The sequence below is a fragment of the Xenopus laevis genome, chromosome 2L (genome assembly GCF_017654675.1).
Source record: "Xenopus laevis strain J_2021 chromosome 2L, Xenopus_laevis_v10.1, whole genome shotgun sequence".
In the NCBI taxonomy this organism is placed as follows: domain Eukaryota; kingdom Metazoa; phylum Chordata; class Amphibia; order Anura; family Pipidae; genus Xenopus; species Xenopus laevis.
In genome coordinates this window covers 45,702,941-45,722,114 of record NC_054373.1, presented here as the reverse complement: position 1 = coordinate 45,722,114, position 19,174 = coordinate 45,702,941, and positions in this window count along the sequence as shown.

Below are 19,174 nucleotides of genomic sequence, written 5' to 3'. Positions count from 1 at the left end.
AAATATATTAAATCTTTGATCTGTTGGAGAAACACATACTCTTCTCACTTGCATCAATGCTTATAAAAAAGATTTTTTTATATTTAATTTTGAAATTTGACATGTTGTCAGTTTTCCAGGTGCCTCCAGTCATGTGACTTGTGTGTTTACTGCTGCACTGCAATTTAAAGTGATATCACCCCCTTCCTTCCCAGCAGGAAGGTAACAATATAACAGCTCACTAACATAATATAACAGTTCCCTGGTAGATATGAGAATAGTGCTCAGTAAAAATCCATGTCCCACTGCATCTCCTTCAGTTACATTGAGTTGGAGAAACAATAACTTAACTCAAAGCACTTCCATCAGCACAGCATGTCCTGAGATGGCTGCCTACACACCAATATTACAACTAAAAATATATACTTGTTAGTTCAGGAATACAATTGTATATTGTAGAGTGAATTAGCTGCAGTGTTAACAATGTAATTCAGAAATAAAAACTACGCCAAAAAATCATGATAGAATTCCTTGAAAAAAACACATTTACCATAATGCATAATGAAAAATTCTCCTACTTTTGACAATCATCTTGTACCAAGACAGGACATTCGATTAAGTTAAAATCATGAATTAACCATTAAAGGTTACTTTAAAAAACACATAAAGGGCAAACTGCTTGTAAAGCCAAAAAGGAACTATGTAACATTGTTATTAGCTTATGTGGGTGAGGCAGTGGGAAGGAAGTGAGCAAATAGAATAATGCATCATCAACTATAAAGAAATTATGCAAATTAATTCATGGGGATTAGAATGGAGCTGGATCTATCCTATGGCTGGTATTCTAAGGGGGTTATTTACAAAGCCCCGAAGGCAAAAATCTTGATTTTTTTTTGGAATTTATTAAACCCCGAGGCTGGAAAACTCTGAATCTGAAATCCCGGCATCTCAGACCCGTCGAGGTTGCATATAAGTCAATGGGAGAAGTCCCGATGATTTTATTGATTTGCTCTGGGTCTCGTGCCAAACCCCAAAGTTCTCGAAGGTTTCGGGCAAAAATCTGAGGTTTCGTTTGAAAACTCAGAAAAAATCATGAAAATCAGATGAAACCTCCAAAAAATCGTGAAAATCTGAGTTTTTTTACCGCAAAGCAAATTTTAGGAAAATTTAATAATAAATAAGCGTTAAAATTCGGAGTTTGTAGCAGCCAATATTGAGATAAATTCGGACCTTGATAAATAACCCCCCAAGTGTGCTTTTAAAATGAGTAACTTGTTTTTAATATATCATTCCTGCACATTAAATATATGTCAATATGTGAAACCTAGATTTGGCAATACAATAAACATTGATTAAAACTGACATGTAGCATGTATTTGAATGCCTCTGACACATGAGGAAATATAGGGCACATGCATATGTATCCTTTATAGAAATTCCTTCTGGAATCATAAACACTGCCAAGCTATTAACACAGCACCTAATATTCTTCTAAGGCACCTGAAATGTGGTTAATAGACTGAATTTTTCCACTTCACCGGTCTTTCAAGAAGGATCTGAGGGCAAAACATTGTCAATAAAGGATCAATTTTATTAAGCAAAGGTCAAGATGTCAAGGCATTTCTTCTTATCTAGCCCCAACGTAGTCTGCTTTCAATTTTTCCTTATGGGAATTGAGTTGCGGCATTAGTAGAATATAATGGCTGAATGGTACTGGGCACTTGAGGAACTATCTCATCTCTTCAAAGTCAAAATGTAATAAAAAAAATAAATATATATATACATATATATATATATATATATATATATATATATATATATATATATATATATATATATATATATATATATATATAGTCTGAAAAATGGGTGCACACTGGGATTTTGTAGATTAAAAATCCATACATTTATTGGTTACATTAAAACAGCCCAACGTTTCGATCTCCTTCTAAGACCATTATCAAGACCATATTCACAATAAAAACATCCATTTAAATAGATAAAACACATAGCACTCACCCAATCGTGCACAGCTTCACAAATCATGTGACAGGAAATAAAAACCTCACCTCAAAAAAAGTCACATGGTTTGTGAAGCTGTGCACGATTGGGTGAGTGCTATGTGTTATATCTATTTAAATGGATGTTTTTATTGTTAACCTGGTCTTGATAATGGTCTTAGAAGGAGATCGAAACGTTGGACTGTTTTAATGTAACCAATACATTTATGGATTTTTTTTAATCTACAAAATCCCACAAATGTTTCAGACTATATACTGTATAACACAGCATATTGAGGTGGCAGCTGGGTTTCTTTTCTTGTGAATGGTGTGCGGTAGGTCTATGAAGTATATATATATATATATATATATATATATATATATATATATATATATATATATATATATTTATATTTACGATAGCCCTCATTTATTTTTAGCAAATTGTGCTGATCCATCATCATTTATGTCAATACAAATAGTGCTGAGGCAGGAGTCCTAGAGCACGGAAATTAAGTTGCCTGCTCTGCTTTCATTAATTTATTTGCATATTATTCCCTTTTAATATAGTCTGCCATAAACTAGTACAATTAGCACAAAACCAAAGTCCAACTGGCTTAATAGAACTCATTTATGCAATTATATCTCTACATTTTGGGCAATTTCATAGTCCCTGGTCTTTCATAAGAAGATTTATTGATATATTAATTCCCAGAGTAATGAGCTCTTCCTCTATTTATCATGTCTCCTATCTGTAAAGCAGCACTGAATGGACAAAAGGAAGACACTTCCACTGCAGGAGAAATCATGTGTTTGAGGATATAGACAGAGAGCGTGAGCATTGTGTAGGCACAAGAGAGAATTTAAGTGTTTTAGTTCTATGTTGGAACTGAGTCAAAAAAGAAATATAATGCACACTGGTAGCATCATTTGTCTGACCTTATGGAATTAAAAAAATAGGAACAGAAGATGTTTCATTCATTAGTGAAATAAAATAAATTTCATGTCATTGGATCTTCATACCTTACGTCTACTGGAAAACCAAACATTAAGGGGTCAAATGTTATAGTTTTTCGGATGAACTTGAATGAACTCACAACTGGAATGGTAACTCATTTAAGGAAAAACTTGATTCTGTGAGTTAGAGTTGTCCATGGGATAAAAACTCGAATTGCTTGAATTATTCAAGTTTTCGGGCAAAATCCTCTGGAAAAAAACTTGAACATCATGGAGGCCAATAACATCTTCCTATAGACTGTAAGGGGCAAATTCACCAAGGGTCGAATATCGAGGGTTAGTTAACCCTCGATATTCAAGGGGAATTAAAATCCTTCGACTTCGATATTCGAAGTCGAAGAATATAAATTCCCAGTCGAATATTGAGGGTTAAGGATTTTAGCGCAAAAACTGCGATCGAACGATCGAAGGAATAATCCTTCAATCGAACGATTAAATCCTCCGAATTGAACGATTCGAAGGATTTTAATCCAACGATCGAAGGATTATCCTTCGACCAAAAAAACGTAGGCAAGCCTATGGGGACCTTCCCCATAGGCTAACATTGGGTTCGGTAGGTTTTAGATGGCGAACTAGGGGGTCGAAGTTTTTTCTTAAAGAGACAGTACTTCGACTATCGAATGGTCGAATAGTCGAACAATTTTTAGTTCGAATCCTTCGATTCGAAGTCGAAGTAGCCCATTCGATGGTCGAAAAAACACTTCGAAATTCGAAGTTTTTTTACTTCGAATCCTTCACTCGAGCTTGGTGAATTGGCCCCTAAGCCTTGTCTGTTCATTTTAGGTTTTCCTGTATTTGACACCATTTTTTGCAGTCCCACTAATTCCGGTGCATTTTAGACGGTACTTCTCCCTTGTATACCTCCTTTTCCTGAATTTTGCAATAAAAATTTGTCCTGGTTTTCCAAAAAATGTCTTTGTCTTCTGTGAATAATATCCAGGGTCCAACTAGGGGGCCTGGGGTCCACCAAGGCTGCTGTCTCAGAGCCCCCCTCCGTGTCACCCACCCCTGCCGCAAAGCACCTTCAGGCCCCCAGCCACAACCCTACTTTAGCCCCCGCTGCGCGTGTGCACACGTACTGTATTTTGCTGTGATGGGGCCGGAGAGGGAGGTCGGAGCAGCAACAACAGACTGGGGCAGGGAGCGGGTATGGACCAGCAGGGCCCACGAGAGCCAAGGTCAACAGTTTTTTCTCGATGTCCCGCTGGCCCAGCCCGACCCTGTTACTATCTTTAACAAAATTAAGAGATTTAAAAAAACAACCACATATCTTGTCCTGGGCCCAGCTATCCCAGGGCAAGGTATGACATGTGACTTAAAGGGGTTGTTCACCTTTAAATTAACTTTCAGTATGTAGAGAGTGAAATTCTGAGACAATTTGCAATTGGTTTTCATTTTTTATGATTTGTGCTTTGCAACTCTCCAGTTTGCAATTTCAGCAATCTGGTAACTAGGGTCCAAATTACCCTAGCAACCATACATTGATTTGAATGAGAGACTGGAATATGAATAGGAGAGGCATGAATAGAAAGATGAGTAATAAAAAAGTAGCAATAACAACACATTTGTAGACTTACAGAACATTTCCTACTTCAAAATCTGGAAAGAGCCAGAAGAGGAAGGCCAATAATTCCAAAACTATAAAAAAGAAATAATGAAAACAGATTGAAAAGTTGCTTACAATTAGCTATTCCATAGCATACTAAAGGGTAACTAAAAGGTTAACCACCCCTTTAAATACTCTGGACAACTGAATGTAACTATTTATGTTCACAAAGGATGACTATTTATTTAGCCAAATGTAAATATGCAAGTTAGGATTTGAATTATCTAATGCTCTAGGCATATGTGTGGAATGCTCACCATTCATGGCTAATAATGCTGTGTTAATTTCAAGGTGCAAGTAAAAGCTGATTTAACCTTTGCATCAACAACGCTACTGCATGTTCTCTCTACCTTCTTGCCCTATTGGCATTCTGTGTGTTTGTCATTATATAGAAAAATCTAATTAAAGATGCTAGCTCATTGTGAATATATGGATTGAGACCTGTATTTGTCCATTTTTTTATTCTAAAACTTTATTACATTTGAACCCAAACGTTTTATGGTACAATCCTATATATTTAGTGTGTTCCTGAAATGTGTGCTCTGTGTACTGATAAGCTGTGCTCTCAGGGAAGGCTCATGCACTGAGGAAGGCAATTGAATTATCTCCCAGTTCTGAAACTTTATATATCATTTCAGAGAGTGTGGAATCCACTTCCAGGAAGTTTCAGGGCTGTCATGAACTTGTCCTGGAAAATAAATTAATATGTTGCTTTCCATCTGTAAACCCCAAGCTGCTTGCTGAAATTACACTTGGATGGACAGCAAAATGTTCAGAATATGTTTAGCTTCCCAAGTGGAAAGGAATGCCTCCAGCTCTTGGTTCCCAAAAGGTTGAACATTGTAAGGACTTCAGCTGAGATAAAAATAATTTTTAATGACGTTTATCTAGCGAGGAGAAACTGTATTAGGAACAAAGAGTATTAATGTGTTTGAATATTCTACATTTGTGCATTTATAGCAATTCTAATAGATGGAATGTATTGTAAGCATGTGACATCGGATGGCATGATGTCACAGTGAAATAAAAGAACAGCGACAAGTGGTGTCATACTGCAAGAGAGGGCTATTAGCAGCCACAGGGCATCAGTAGAGTGCACATATGTACTATGGTTCTTTCCAATTCACTTGCTTCTATGAAAAGAAGAACTAGGCCCAATGTATACAGATCATTTTTATCCACAACATCTATTCCTATTTCTGCTTTTATAGCCAATTAGAGCCATAAAAGCGTTTTCTTCCACAAACTGCGTTTTATTGAAGTCGAGATGCAGACTCACTTGCAAGGGATCACCAGCTGATATTACGGGCATGAAGGAAAAAGTCGGAATGAATATGATTGTTTCCTTCAGTCCCTCTCCTTTCTCTCAGTGTAATTATAAAGCAACAAACACACAAAGCTACTGCATTGCCCAAAAACAAACAAGAGAACACGGGGATGAAGCATTTATAGAGAGCAGTGACTTGCACTTATAGGGGCAGATTTACTAAAGGACAAAGTGGCTAACGATAGCGACATTTCACCAGAGTTGCCACCCGCAGGGACATCGCCAATTCACAAATGGGCGCAGGTGGCAATTCACTAGCTTAAAGGTTTTACTGAACGTTTCGCCAGAGTTGACTTCGCCCTCTCAGACCAGGCAAAGGGCTAAAAAGAAGCAACATCTTCCTCAATCTTCTGTCACCTGTTGTATTTATCTAGAGCTCTCCAGTAATTTGATACATGCTGCAAATATATTAGAACTAGTTGTGTTAATGTGTGGCTAAGCACTAAAAAGTTTGCGTTATTCTATAAGGCATCTGGTGGAAGCTTAACCCTTTCAGCTCAACTCCTGCTAACTATCGGCCAGCTATTTGTATACAATAGTAGAGCAATGACTTGCTCCTTGCAGCAGGGATCTCATCGTGTTCTTAACACATGGTTTAAAAGAAGACCAAAGTCCGTCAAGTTTAGCTAATGAAACCCAGTGCACATATATACACCGACAGGACTGCCATCAGAAATCACAGGGCCCCATACAACAAAATTTCCTGGGCCCCCTGGGCTGCGCCCACCGCAAGCCCCACCTCCAGGTCCACCCTCCCCACCCCACAAGTCCGCCCCCCACCACACAGTAAAAAAACAAAAAAAATATTGGTGGCTAGGGTTCCCACATGTTAATAAAAAATAAAAAGATATTGGTGGTTAGGGCCCCCCATAAAAAAACATTTGTGGCTAGGGCCCCCCCATTAAAAAATATTGGTGGCTAGGACCCCACATGAGAAAAAGAAATTGGTGGCCAGGGCCTCCCCCCACATTATAAAAAAAATTGGTGGCCAGGGCCCCTTAAACGTCCATGCCTTCCCGAACTCAGCAGCTCTCAGAAAGATGGGGGACCGGCTAATCAAGTAAGTGTGGCGTGGCGGGGCCCCCCTTACCCTCAGGCCCCCTACAAATCTCCCCCCACCCCCCCCCTGATGGCTGCCCTGTACACCGACCTATCTATACACTCACACATCACTATACATATCAATATACTGTATATACTTAACTGTCAGTATACTAACTGTTATATTAGTAACTAATAGTAATAGTAACTAACTGTAGATTATAAGATCACGACAGCCTTGGCTATTATACTTGTTTCAGTAATCACCCAAGCTCCTCATTAATAGAATCGGCCATCATAACATCACCCGGCAGTGCATTCCACAACCTCACTGTCCTCGCTGTGAAGAACCACCTTCGCTGCTTCAAATGAAAGAGTCTTTCCTCATTAACTTTTACATCCTTTTAACTAGTTTAGTTGCACATCTCTGCAATCTCTCCTGCTCACTAATATCCTTCTTAAAGGAAAACTATACCCCCAAAACGAACACTTAAAGGGATACTGTCATGGGAAAACATGTTTTTTTCAAAATACATCAGTTAATAGTGCTGCTCCAGCAGACTTCTGCACTGAAATCCAATTCTCAAAAGAGCAAACAGATTTTTTTATATTCAATTTTGAAATCTGACATCGGGCTAGACATATTGTCAATTTCCCAGCTGCCCCAGTCATGTGACTTGTGCCTGCACTTTAGGATGGAACTATTATTTCTCCTACTTAAAGCAACTGAATCAGTCTCAGTGGGATTTGGCTTTTACTATTGAATGTTGTTTTTAGATCTACCAGGCAACTGTTATCTTGTGTTAGGAAGCTGCTATCTCGTTACCTTCCATTGTTCTGTTGTTAGGCTGCTGGGGATAAGTGAGGGGACTGATATCACTCCAACTTGCAGTACAGCAGTAAAGAACGACTAACGTTTATCAGAGCACAAGTCACATGACTAGGGGCAGCTGGGAAACTGACAATATGTCTAGCTCCATGTCAGATTTCAAAATTGAATACAAAAAAAAATCTGTTTGCTCTTTTGAAAAATGGATTTCAGTGCAGAATTTTACTGGAGCAGCACTATTAACTGATGTGTTTTGAAAAAAATGTTTTCCCATGACAGTATCCCTTTAAGCAACAGATAGTTTACATCATATTAAGTGGCATATTAAAGAATCTTATCAAACTGGAATATATATTTAAGTAAATCTTGCCCTTTTACATCTCTTGCTTTGAGCCACCATTTTGTAATGATCTGTGTGTTGCCTCAGAGATCACCAGAAATACTACAACTCTAACTGTAACAAGAAGTGTTGAAGCAAAAGACAGAACTCTGTCTGTTAATTGGCTCATGTGACCTAACATGTATGGTTTGTTGGCATGTTTGTGTGCACCGTGAATCATAAGATCCCAGGGGGCGGCCCTTATTTTTTAAAATGGCACATACTACTAGAAAAGTACATTATTATGAAAATGGTTTATTTACATGAAGCAGGGTTTTACATATGAGCTGTTTTATGCAATATCTTTTTTATAGAGACCTACATTTTTTGGGGGGTATAGTTTCCTTTAAGGACTGGATCCCCAAACTGCCCTACATACTCAGGGTGATGCCTTACCAGGGACCTATAAAAAGGTCAAATTATATTTTCATCCTTCAAGTTAATGGCCTTTTTATGCACAGTCTTGTTTTCTTTAGGAACCACTGAGTGACACTGCCTAGTGTGTTTCTCACTTAGAAACCCTTTATATGGTTAAGTTCTCATGGCATGCCTACTGTATGTATTTTGGGGAAAGATCTATTTGTGAATACATTTCAACAGATTTTATTGTAGGGTCACTTTATATATTTATATCTACCTTTATGTCAACTGTATGCCTTGACCTATCTGCTCTTCACCATTTAGTTACATAATACCATGCTGTATACTGAAAATGAAAACCAGGGTTACAGTATAAAAGGGGCATAGTTGGAGTCTGATCAGGGACTCCCACAAATATAACTGGTTTTCCAGGCCCCACAGGGTCATAGGCATGCCTGAAGGGTTCTTTCCTGGGAAGATTGAGAAAGTAGCCTATTTAGACAAGCTTTTAATAAATACCCCAGGACAGGTCCCACCATGAACCTTGGAAAGGCCTTGCCAACTAAGCTGTATTAGGTACCATCATTTGGTTGCCGTAATCAAAACTACAGATCTATATATATCAAAAACTGGACTCCCATTTCTGCAGCTATTTTAGCTTTTCAAGGATTTTGCAACGTTGGGCAGCAGAGACCAATCACATTCAGTGACATCATTATCATTATTTCAGGGGCGTAACTACAGAGGAAGCAGACCCTGCGGCTGCAGGGGGGCCCAGGAGGTACAGGGGGCCCCATGAGGCTCTCATTGATGAGCAATTTGAACATATATTGGTAAAACAGGACAAACACTGGATATGTTGGGGGCCCTAAAATTAATTTGCTGTGGGGCCCAGCAACATCTAGTTACGCCACTGCATTATTTATTTATGTTGCACCAGCAAATGATGCTGCACTTACTATTATATTATTCAGGGGGCTTACAATAAATTATTACAAAAGGACTAAAAAAGGACAAGTAGGGGTTCTTCTATCAAGAGCTAACAATGTAAAGGGCGTTCATTCTAACAAGGTATTTGACTTGTTTCGTAAAGAAGGTACATGTTGGATTTCCAAATTATGCACTAAACTATGACCTGCATTGTCCCTTGTAAATGTTTTATTGTAGTCTGAAAAGTGCAACAATAATTATCAGCAGCCGTATGTCAGGGATCCCTAAAAGCAAAGAATTTTGGGAAAACCAATGACAACAGTGATAAATGGCCTTTCTGTAGCTGGTTTGGAGACATTTTCATATATGCCCTAGACTACTATGTTTCTTTTAATTCTGTAATCTTTTGAGTTAAAAAATGATAAAAATGGTATATTGAACACAAACCGCAATGAGATTTTTTTTTTTTTTTTGCTTAAAGAGTTTTTATTGTGCTTTTAATAAATAATCCTTTTGTTTAATATTTATACACTGTGACCACATTGCTGATTTACTTTCTTTTATCTGCCAGAATTTCTGGCTGTAAAGCTGCTGTATTTTATTTTGGCAGTCACATTTAGATGCAGTCTGTTTTGTTGCGTTTCATTTACTGGGTGACTCATCCTGTTTAGCAATTGCCGCAGGCTGTTGACATGGAAGTCGTCCAGGGTGATTTCTCCCCCGTTCTGTGTCACTGGTAGAAGAGAAATCTGACGGAAAGATGAAAGTATATCATTTTTATATAAGTGGAAATTATAGTTGAAATGTAGAATGTTTCCTTGCTAAGAAACCCATCTTTGCATATTGTGTATAGTCATTAAGGGGTCTATTCCTTAAAGGCCAGTATTGAATAATGCATGGCTATTGCACTAGATTTGAGTTATTTCTCACCTCTCAGCTTAGAGTACAGTATGAGTTTTATGAGGCGTTAGCAAAAGTGTGAAGTGAAGGGTTATAAGCAAAGAAGAAACCCCGATACTGGTCTGTGAATATAATAGCTTATATGTCATCATTTTTTAAGTTATAATTGTGCAAATTTTAATTAAAACATGCAATATTAATACTTCTGTGAGAGGCATAAAAATATAGCAAATTAAGCAATGCCTAAAGAAAAATCATTGCTGAAACAAGTCAGGAATGAGAAGCACATCAGGACTATCAGGGGCTAGTGGTCCTTGAGAAGTTTAGTGAGGACCAGGGAGGACACAGAAACTGGGGCACTGGTCCTAATTGAAAGCATACCCAACCTATTGTTTTACTTCTACATGATTTTCTAATAGACTTAAAGGGATCCTGTCATCGGAAAACATGTTTTTTTCAAAATGCATCAGTTAATAGTGCTACTCCAGCAGAATTCTGCACTGAAATCCATTTCTCAAAAGAGCAAACAGATTTTTTTATATTCAATTTTGAAATCTGACACGGGGCTAGACATTTTGTAAATTTCCCAGCTGCCCCTGGTCATGTGACTTGTGCCTGCACTTTAGGAGAGAAATGCTTTCTGGCAGGCTGCTGTTTTTCCTTCTCAATGTAACTGAATGTGTCTCAGTGGGAGATGGGTTTTTACTATTGAGTGCGGTTCTTAGATCTACCAAGCAGCTGTTATCTTGTGTTAGGAGCTGCTATCTGGTTACCTTCCCATTGTTCTTTTGTTTGGCTGCTGGGGGGAAAAAGGGAGGGGGTGATATCACTCCAACTTGCAGTACAGCAGTAAAGAGTGATTGAAGTTTATCAGAGCACAAGTCACATGACTTGGGGCAGCTGGGAAATTGACAATACGTCTAGCTCCATGTCAGATTTCAAAATTTAGTATAAAAATATCTGTTTGCTCTTTTGAGAAATGGATTTCAGTGCAGAATTCTGCTGGAGCAGCACTATTAACTGATTCATTTTGGGGAAAAAAAATTCCCCTTGACAGTATTCCTTTAAGGTATGAAGGTCCAAATGTTCCATTATCTGGTAATCCACGGGTCCCAAGCATTCTGGATAATAGGCCCCATACAAAACAGGTGAAATAGGAGTGGCGAGGTTGGGAGGTGGGTACAAGAAACAGGTAAGGCAAACTGTCAGGCAAAAGTCCAGAGCAAGGAACACAAGGGGCTTAAAATCCAGGCAAGTGCAAAGCATACAGTGAAAAAGGCAGGTTTAAAAACAGTCAGAAGTCTTTACCAAGATATAGGATCAGGATATGGCATTGAGTATCGGCTGTTTTTTTTTTTATTTTTCTTATTGTGACATTCATTGGCGCACTGATGTAATTACATCATCTCCGGTGTCTAATATCACATCTTATGTTACTGGAAAGGGCCCACGCCTAGGGCAGCAGCTTTTTCAGGGATTCCTATATGGTAGATATAGAAATCACTTTAAAATTAAAATTCCCCCAGCTCCATTGCTGGGTAACTTGCTGCTAAATCTGGGTGCAGGGTGGGGACTGGCTAAGGTCTGGTGCCTATGGCAGAACCAGCCTTGATGGTGTACTTCTGACTGATGTCAATGGCCCGCACGAGACCAGAAAACAACTTTTATAGAGCACGTCATCCATTTATGTGATACTTACAGACCCACTTTTTTTTCTTTTTTCCATTTCCTTATACTTGGTTCCCCAGTTAGATGCAGGAGGTAAAAAGGACCCTGCTTCTTAGAGGCTACAATCTAAAGAAGTAGGGGTCAATCTGTCTATGGGGCAAATTCACTAAAGGGCAAATTTTTGCCTGGGAAGGCTTCGCCATACTTTGTGCCACTTTGTCAGCGTTAATTTGCAGCACATACACTAATTCATAAAAATGCAAAGTTGCACTAGTGAAAGGCAAAGTTTATCTAGTGTAAATTAGTCAGCGCAAGAATTTTATAGCAAACTTTTGCTAACGTTCATTTCTGCCTAGGGAAACTTCATTAGTACTTCAATAGTACTCTTCCGCTTAGATTAATTTGAATAGGGCGTTTATATGTCTTTGTTAGAGATGCTGGTGCAAATGCTCGAAGTGGCGTCTTATTATTGAAAATGTCCAAGGACGCAAAATAAAGACAAAAGAGATTCTCTAAGGTCCTAGACATGAGCCTACCCTAAAATAAATGTGGCATGCCCCTCAAATGGTTAAAAAAATATTAAAACAAAAATATTTAACAGTTACAACTTTTAAACACAATCCCACTTTAAAATATTAAAAAACCCCGGCTTTTTTTTTTTCATTTTTATAACTTTTCGGCACACAGGATATGATGTCACTGACATAAGATTGAGGAGGATGTACCTTCATCTTATCAGTTTAACCTGGTGTAACCTAGTGAAGGAAACTCTGGCGAAAGGGGTAACGTAACGGAAAATTCACACTTTAGTGAGTAACGATCATTCTGATGAGCGAAAATTCGTCTGGTGAAAGGGGGGGTCAAACTTCGTTAGTGATGTGCTCTTTCGCTAACGAATAGTCCTCTACACCTGTTAGTAAATTGGCAATGTCCCTGCGGATTGGATTTCTGTCGAATTTACGTTAGTGGCGGCCACTTCGCCCCTTAGTGAATTTTCCCCATTGTGTCTGTCTGTCATCTATATGTCTATATCTACCATATAACAAGCATAATTTCAAGGTATAAACTCGGTAGCTTTCTCTAATGTATTGGCATTAAGAGAATAGCAAGTCTGTCTGATTATGGCAAATTGATCCATAAAACACACTAAGTAGGGATTCATAACTAAATTTCCCAACACCAAAATTCTTAAATACAATTGGAGATGCAAAGTTTTGTAATTTTCAAAAAATGTGCATATTCAGTTAATGACGCATTAAAGCCTTTTAGATTTGAAATACACTGAATTATGTCACAGTACCTTTTAGATGACATACATCAGTGGCAACATCATGCAACGTATATTGAATATTCTTAAATAATTATTAATGTTAACAGGATTTCAGCTTCAGTTTTTTCTGAAGTGCGCTTCCAGCCCTGCAGTAAAAGCATGAATGCTTCATTATGCATTTTTCTGTCCCAGTGCATATTAGTAGAAGGAATCGTTATTAATCTTTAACCATGAGAACATGTAACAGTTCTTTAAAAAACCTGCACTCAGATCATTGGCTGCTCTTGCATGTCAGCACAGTGGAAGCAGCACAAATGAAGGGGCCCAGCTCCCCTTTAAACAAATAGAGCGGCAGATTCTGTTTAGTGGAGCTGAAACGAAATATGTATATTTTAAATGCCTAACAGAAATTGTTCCTTGGAGGAGAATTATTAAAGATATTCAGGCCGAGAGAAAAACTCAAACACCAGAACAAAATACATAAATGAATTAGAATAGTGAATACTTTTCTAAATAATTATTTAAGGTCATCCTTGGCCACTGACTGTTGGTTTTGTGACTTACTGCTCAAGAGTATATTGAAAAATGTGCTAAAGTCTTTCTATTTTAGAGTAAGACTTATAGGAGATTGAGGGTGAAGGCTAACATTTACGGAGGTATAAAAGGCAACTAAAACCTGACAAAGGGTTAGGCTTAAAATGAAGTTCATTTTGGTTCCTGAACAAGTCTAGACATATATAGCCCTACAGCAATGACACATATTTCTGATCTTGGCCTTCCTTTGCCTTTGTGTTGGAGATGCTACAAATGCTCAGTGGCCTCCAAGCTGCTATAGATGTTTTATGTGCATGATTGAGTTCTGATCAGCCCATGCCCTGCATGCACAGTGACATCAGTGATGTACTGGACAAGGTGGGGCAAAGTTCATATTCTTTGTTGAGTGGCACAAAAATATAAATGTCTGTAACCATATTGAATTGATACAGGCCAAAACCACAAGCTGAGACTGTAATACCCTCATTGAATCCTTGCACATACGGGGTATAAAGACAATTATAAATATGTACATGTACGGGATCTGTTATCTTGAATTATGGAAAGATATAAACTGCCGACAGATTAAGTTAGCAGCTTTTTGGGCAGTGTATGGGGCCCTCTGAAGGGCTTCCAAAAATTGGGCAGATGTCGATTGGGCGGGTTTAAAAATCCCATAGGATCGAGGACAGTATCGGTTCATTAATGAGGTCCCCGATCTTACCGCCCATATTCTTCTTGTGATGAGATCTGCTTGTTTGGGGATGTCACCAAACAAGCAGATCTCCTTATGTATGGCCAGTTTAAGTCTGCTAAAAATAATCTAGACTTTAATTAAACTAAAAATACTGTAAGTGTTTTGCCACCAGTAGGGATTAATACTATTTTGAGGGTCCGTTTACTAAAGCGCAGTAAATGTATGTTTCCGCATGTTATCGCTGCGAATATTCTTCCACCAAAATGTTCGTATCGACTAAGTTTACAAAACAGTGATGTGCTCAGAAGTCATTGCGATCACTTGCGGTAACTACGTTAACAAACCAGCTTACGTTACGGTAATTTTAGCGAGTTGCGAATTTTCTGCCAACAAATTAAGTTTGCAAATATTTATGCTATAAAATAGTCTTGTGTTATGGCGTTTATTATGGCATGATTCATGGCCAGATATGTATGTTCAAAACTGCTAAACTTTATAAATATTATCAACAACACAGTAAACAGATTTCACTCAATTAAACATGTATGCATCATATAAATCCACATTTCAATACATCAAGTCACAAGACTTACCCCCTGCCAATAGAATCATAGAAAAAAAAATCAAAAACAAGTTTTACCAACCAATCTGTGTGCATCATATAAATGTAGTTTAATCTAGGCTGACAAAGACTTTGGTTCCTCCTAGACATAATTCGTGTTTCAGCTAAAAAGCTGCTGTAGCAGCAGGCAAAAGAATAATCCAAAAGATCTTTGATTATCCTGTTACTTCTCTCTTCGAAAAAATTATTTACTGCCACTATATAAAATTTTGCGAATATTCTGGGGTTAATTTTGTCTTTCGTACATTTCGCTGTTTAGTAAACAAGGCATTAATGTGTACTTAGGATTATTTTTAGCGAATGCGATAACTGGCGAACACTTATTCTTGCACAAGAAAATCTGCAAATTTATATTTACCGCAGGTTAGTAAACTGGCAGAAACATATTCGGCGTTAAATTTGTCTATATTTTGTGCACATATTTTTACCGCGCTTTAATTACGGACCCCTTAGTTTGAATCAAGTACAAGCTACTGTTTTATGATAACAGAGAAAAAGAAATTGATTTTAAAAATTAGAATTATTAGGTAAAAAAAGAGTCTATGGGAGATGACCTTCCATTAATTTGGAACATTCTGAATAATGGGTTTCTGGATAATGGATCCTATACCTGTATTTAAAAATCGATAGCTCCATAATAGATAAATAAATATAATGCTGGTCCTGTAATGCTAATGCTATCTATAATTATTTATGTATTATTAATGCTATCTATAATTATTTATGTAGTGTAGTGTTTATTGAAGCCTCTCCTATTCATATTCCAGTCTCTTACTCAAATCAATGCATGGTTGCTAGGGTAATTTGGGCACTAGCAACCAGAATTCTCAAAATGCAAACACACTCACACAAACAAACATATTCATCAAATGTAATATAACATCTGCATGTAATTCAAATTAAAAAAAAGATATTTCCTATCACAAGAGCGTCTCTGTAGACTAAAGTATTAGTGACGTTGACATTTACACAACATAATCTGTCTGTCAAGTTCTTGTGTTTTATCTTATTCTTGAAGTGTTGTTCCCTATCTTGCCTTTGTATTTGACAGGATATACATAAGAAGAGTTGTAAGAAGATAGTGCTCCTTATGCCATGCAATATCTACAACTTACATTAAATCCAGTGTCCTTTTCATAGTTTGAATGTGATTTAATTTACTTTCTGCTCCCTACGTTTACATTATTTTCTAGTAGACTTGGGGGCCGATTCACCAAGGGTCGAATATCGAGGGTTAATTAACTCTCGATATTCGACTGGGAATTAAAATCCTTCGATAGCGCAGATAGTACGATCAAACGATCGCAGGATTATTCCTTCGATCGAACGATTAAATCCTTCGAATCGTTCGATTCGAAGGATTTTAATCCAACGATCGAAGGAATAACCTTCGATCAAAAAAACTATAGAAAGCCTATGGAGACCTTCCCCATAGGCTAACATTGAGTTCGGTAGGTTTTAGATGGCGAACTAGGGGGTCGAAGTTTTTTTTAAAGAGACAGTACTTCGATTATCGAATGGTCGAATAGTCGAACGATTTTTAGTTTGAATCCTCGATTCGAAGTCGAAGTCGTAGTCGAAGGTCGAAGTAGCCCATTCGATGGTCGAAGTAGCCCAAAAAACACTTTGAAGTTTTTTACTTCGAATCCTTCACTCGAAGTTAGTGAATCAGCCCCTTAATGTATGAAGATCCAAATTATAGAAAGATCCGTTATCCAGAAAACCCCATGTCCCATACTTGTACTTTTAACAGAAATCTACCCTACACTTAAGAGGAGCTCAACAAATGCAATAGAATTATGTAAAAGTGAGATATTGCTATCATTTCTTTAAGGCAGGATACATTAAGTCTCATAGGGCCATTGTACCCCAGTCAACCTAAATGAGCCGTATGACAGTTTTTAATGCCCAGGAGATTTATTTAAGGATTTCATTGCCCAATAAACATTGGTGTAGTATGTAACCTCACAGGATTATAGCTAAGGATTACAAATCCATTTCTGTATATCCAGGTCAAAATGTCTCCCTCCATACTCCCTGTTCACTTGACCTGAAACCCTTGTGTGCAGTTCAACATAGAGTACAATTTTTATATTCATCTTATAAAGTCTTAGAGTTTCCAATGTGCCACAGGGATGAAAAAAAAGGATAATTGTATAACAAAATATAAAGAAGGACTGAAGCTAGACTGAAGGCCAAGGCAACCTTCTCCTTATTAGCCAATAATCTTTCATATAGTGTCAATTGTTTACACCTGCATGTTTGGGAAAACATGAGCAACCCTATGTTATGGGTCAATCATACATTGTATAACCAAATTTAATTTCTGATTTTTTCTTGCCCATTTATGGTTCATTTTAGGTATTAATTATTATAGTTATACCAACAGAACATATTATATATTGATCAACTATTAAACAGTCACGTTTGTCACTGCAATTATGAATTTCCAGATCTCCAGGACCTGAAATAACATAAGGGGTAAGTTACCTAACAGAATACAGGATTGGGGTTGGCACATCACCACCCCCTACCTGTCCCATAACTTGGGCACTTGGTGTGCTTATTTTCTCTCTGTGTCAAGAATGCTGGTTTACCAATTTGAAGGCACCTCTTCTGACTACACACTCATACTTCAGACAAAAACATATATACGTGGAACAATACAAGATTAGAAAGGTAGCTGGCAGATCACCTGTCCCTACAACTTGATCATTTTCAGTCTGGCAAATAACCTTTTCAGATGCATGGAATGAGTAAATGTTCTGTAGTTTTTTTTTTCTCTCTCTCTCTCTCAATCTACTTTCTGAATGTGTTTAGCAAACTGAAAGCCATTAGATTATTCACAGTACGCTTAACTCAGTTTAAACACAGTCCACTTGCTTTAAATGTCAGTTTGGCATTACAATGATTTTGTGAAGTATCCTTAATATAATATTTTTCCCAGTACATTATTTGGTCACTGAAGGATTTGTGAAGTTTATTCTTAAAGATGCTGAATGGCATTTGGAGAGTTATCGAAAGATTTTTGAAGACATGACAAAATTGTTCATTGTCACATTAATGCTAAAGTTGGATGCATAGGAGTCAACTTTCCATTATTCCACCGACCAGTCTGTCTGGTTGACCTCCTGGGAACTGATCACATCACTCAATGAGGTATTTGCTGATAATATTAATTGGAAATAAAAAAAGACCAAAGTCCATCAAGTTCAACCCCTCCAAATGAAACCTTGCATCCATACATACACACACACATATAGCTACCCCTCCATACACTGAATTAAACTATACTGTATATACTGATAACAACCCAAACCATGACAACCTAATAATGCCCCATAATAATACCCTCATAAGTCTTCCATCCCTCTAACCAGTTTAATTGCACATATCTGCACTCCTTCCAGCTCATTTATACCCCACTTAAGGACTGGAGTCCAAAACTGCACTTCATACTCCAGATGAGGCCTTACCAGGGACCTATAAAGAGGCATAATTATGTTTTCATCCCTTGAGTTAATGCCCTTTTTATGCAAGACAGAACTTTATTGCTTTAGTGGCCACAGAATGACACTGTCTGGATTTAGACAACTTGTTTTCTAAAAAAATCCCCAGATCCTACTCATTTAGGGAAACCCCCAACACACTGCCATTTAGTGTAAGAAAACATTATTTTATGGTTTATAAAATGAAAATTGTATTTTTTATTTTCATTATTTTATGGTTTATAAAATGGAATTAGGAAATACATTTTTCTTATCAAATGTAATCTGGCTTTTAGTCCCTTGGATTCCATGCAGGCTCTGATGATAGATGATTGGGCATTAAGGTCAAAATCACACAAACTGCCATATTGAATCTGGGCAGGTATGGTTTAAAGCATTTAATAGCTCTTAAACTATAAACAGGGTAGATTAATGTGACACTGTATATCAGTAAGCCATGCCTAGCATTCCTACTCACATTAATGTCCTACTTACCTTGTAGTCCGTGATGTTCACCTTTTCTGTCC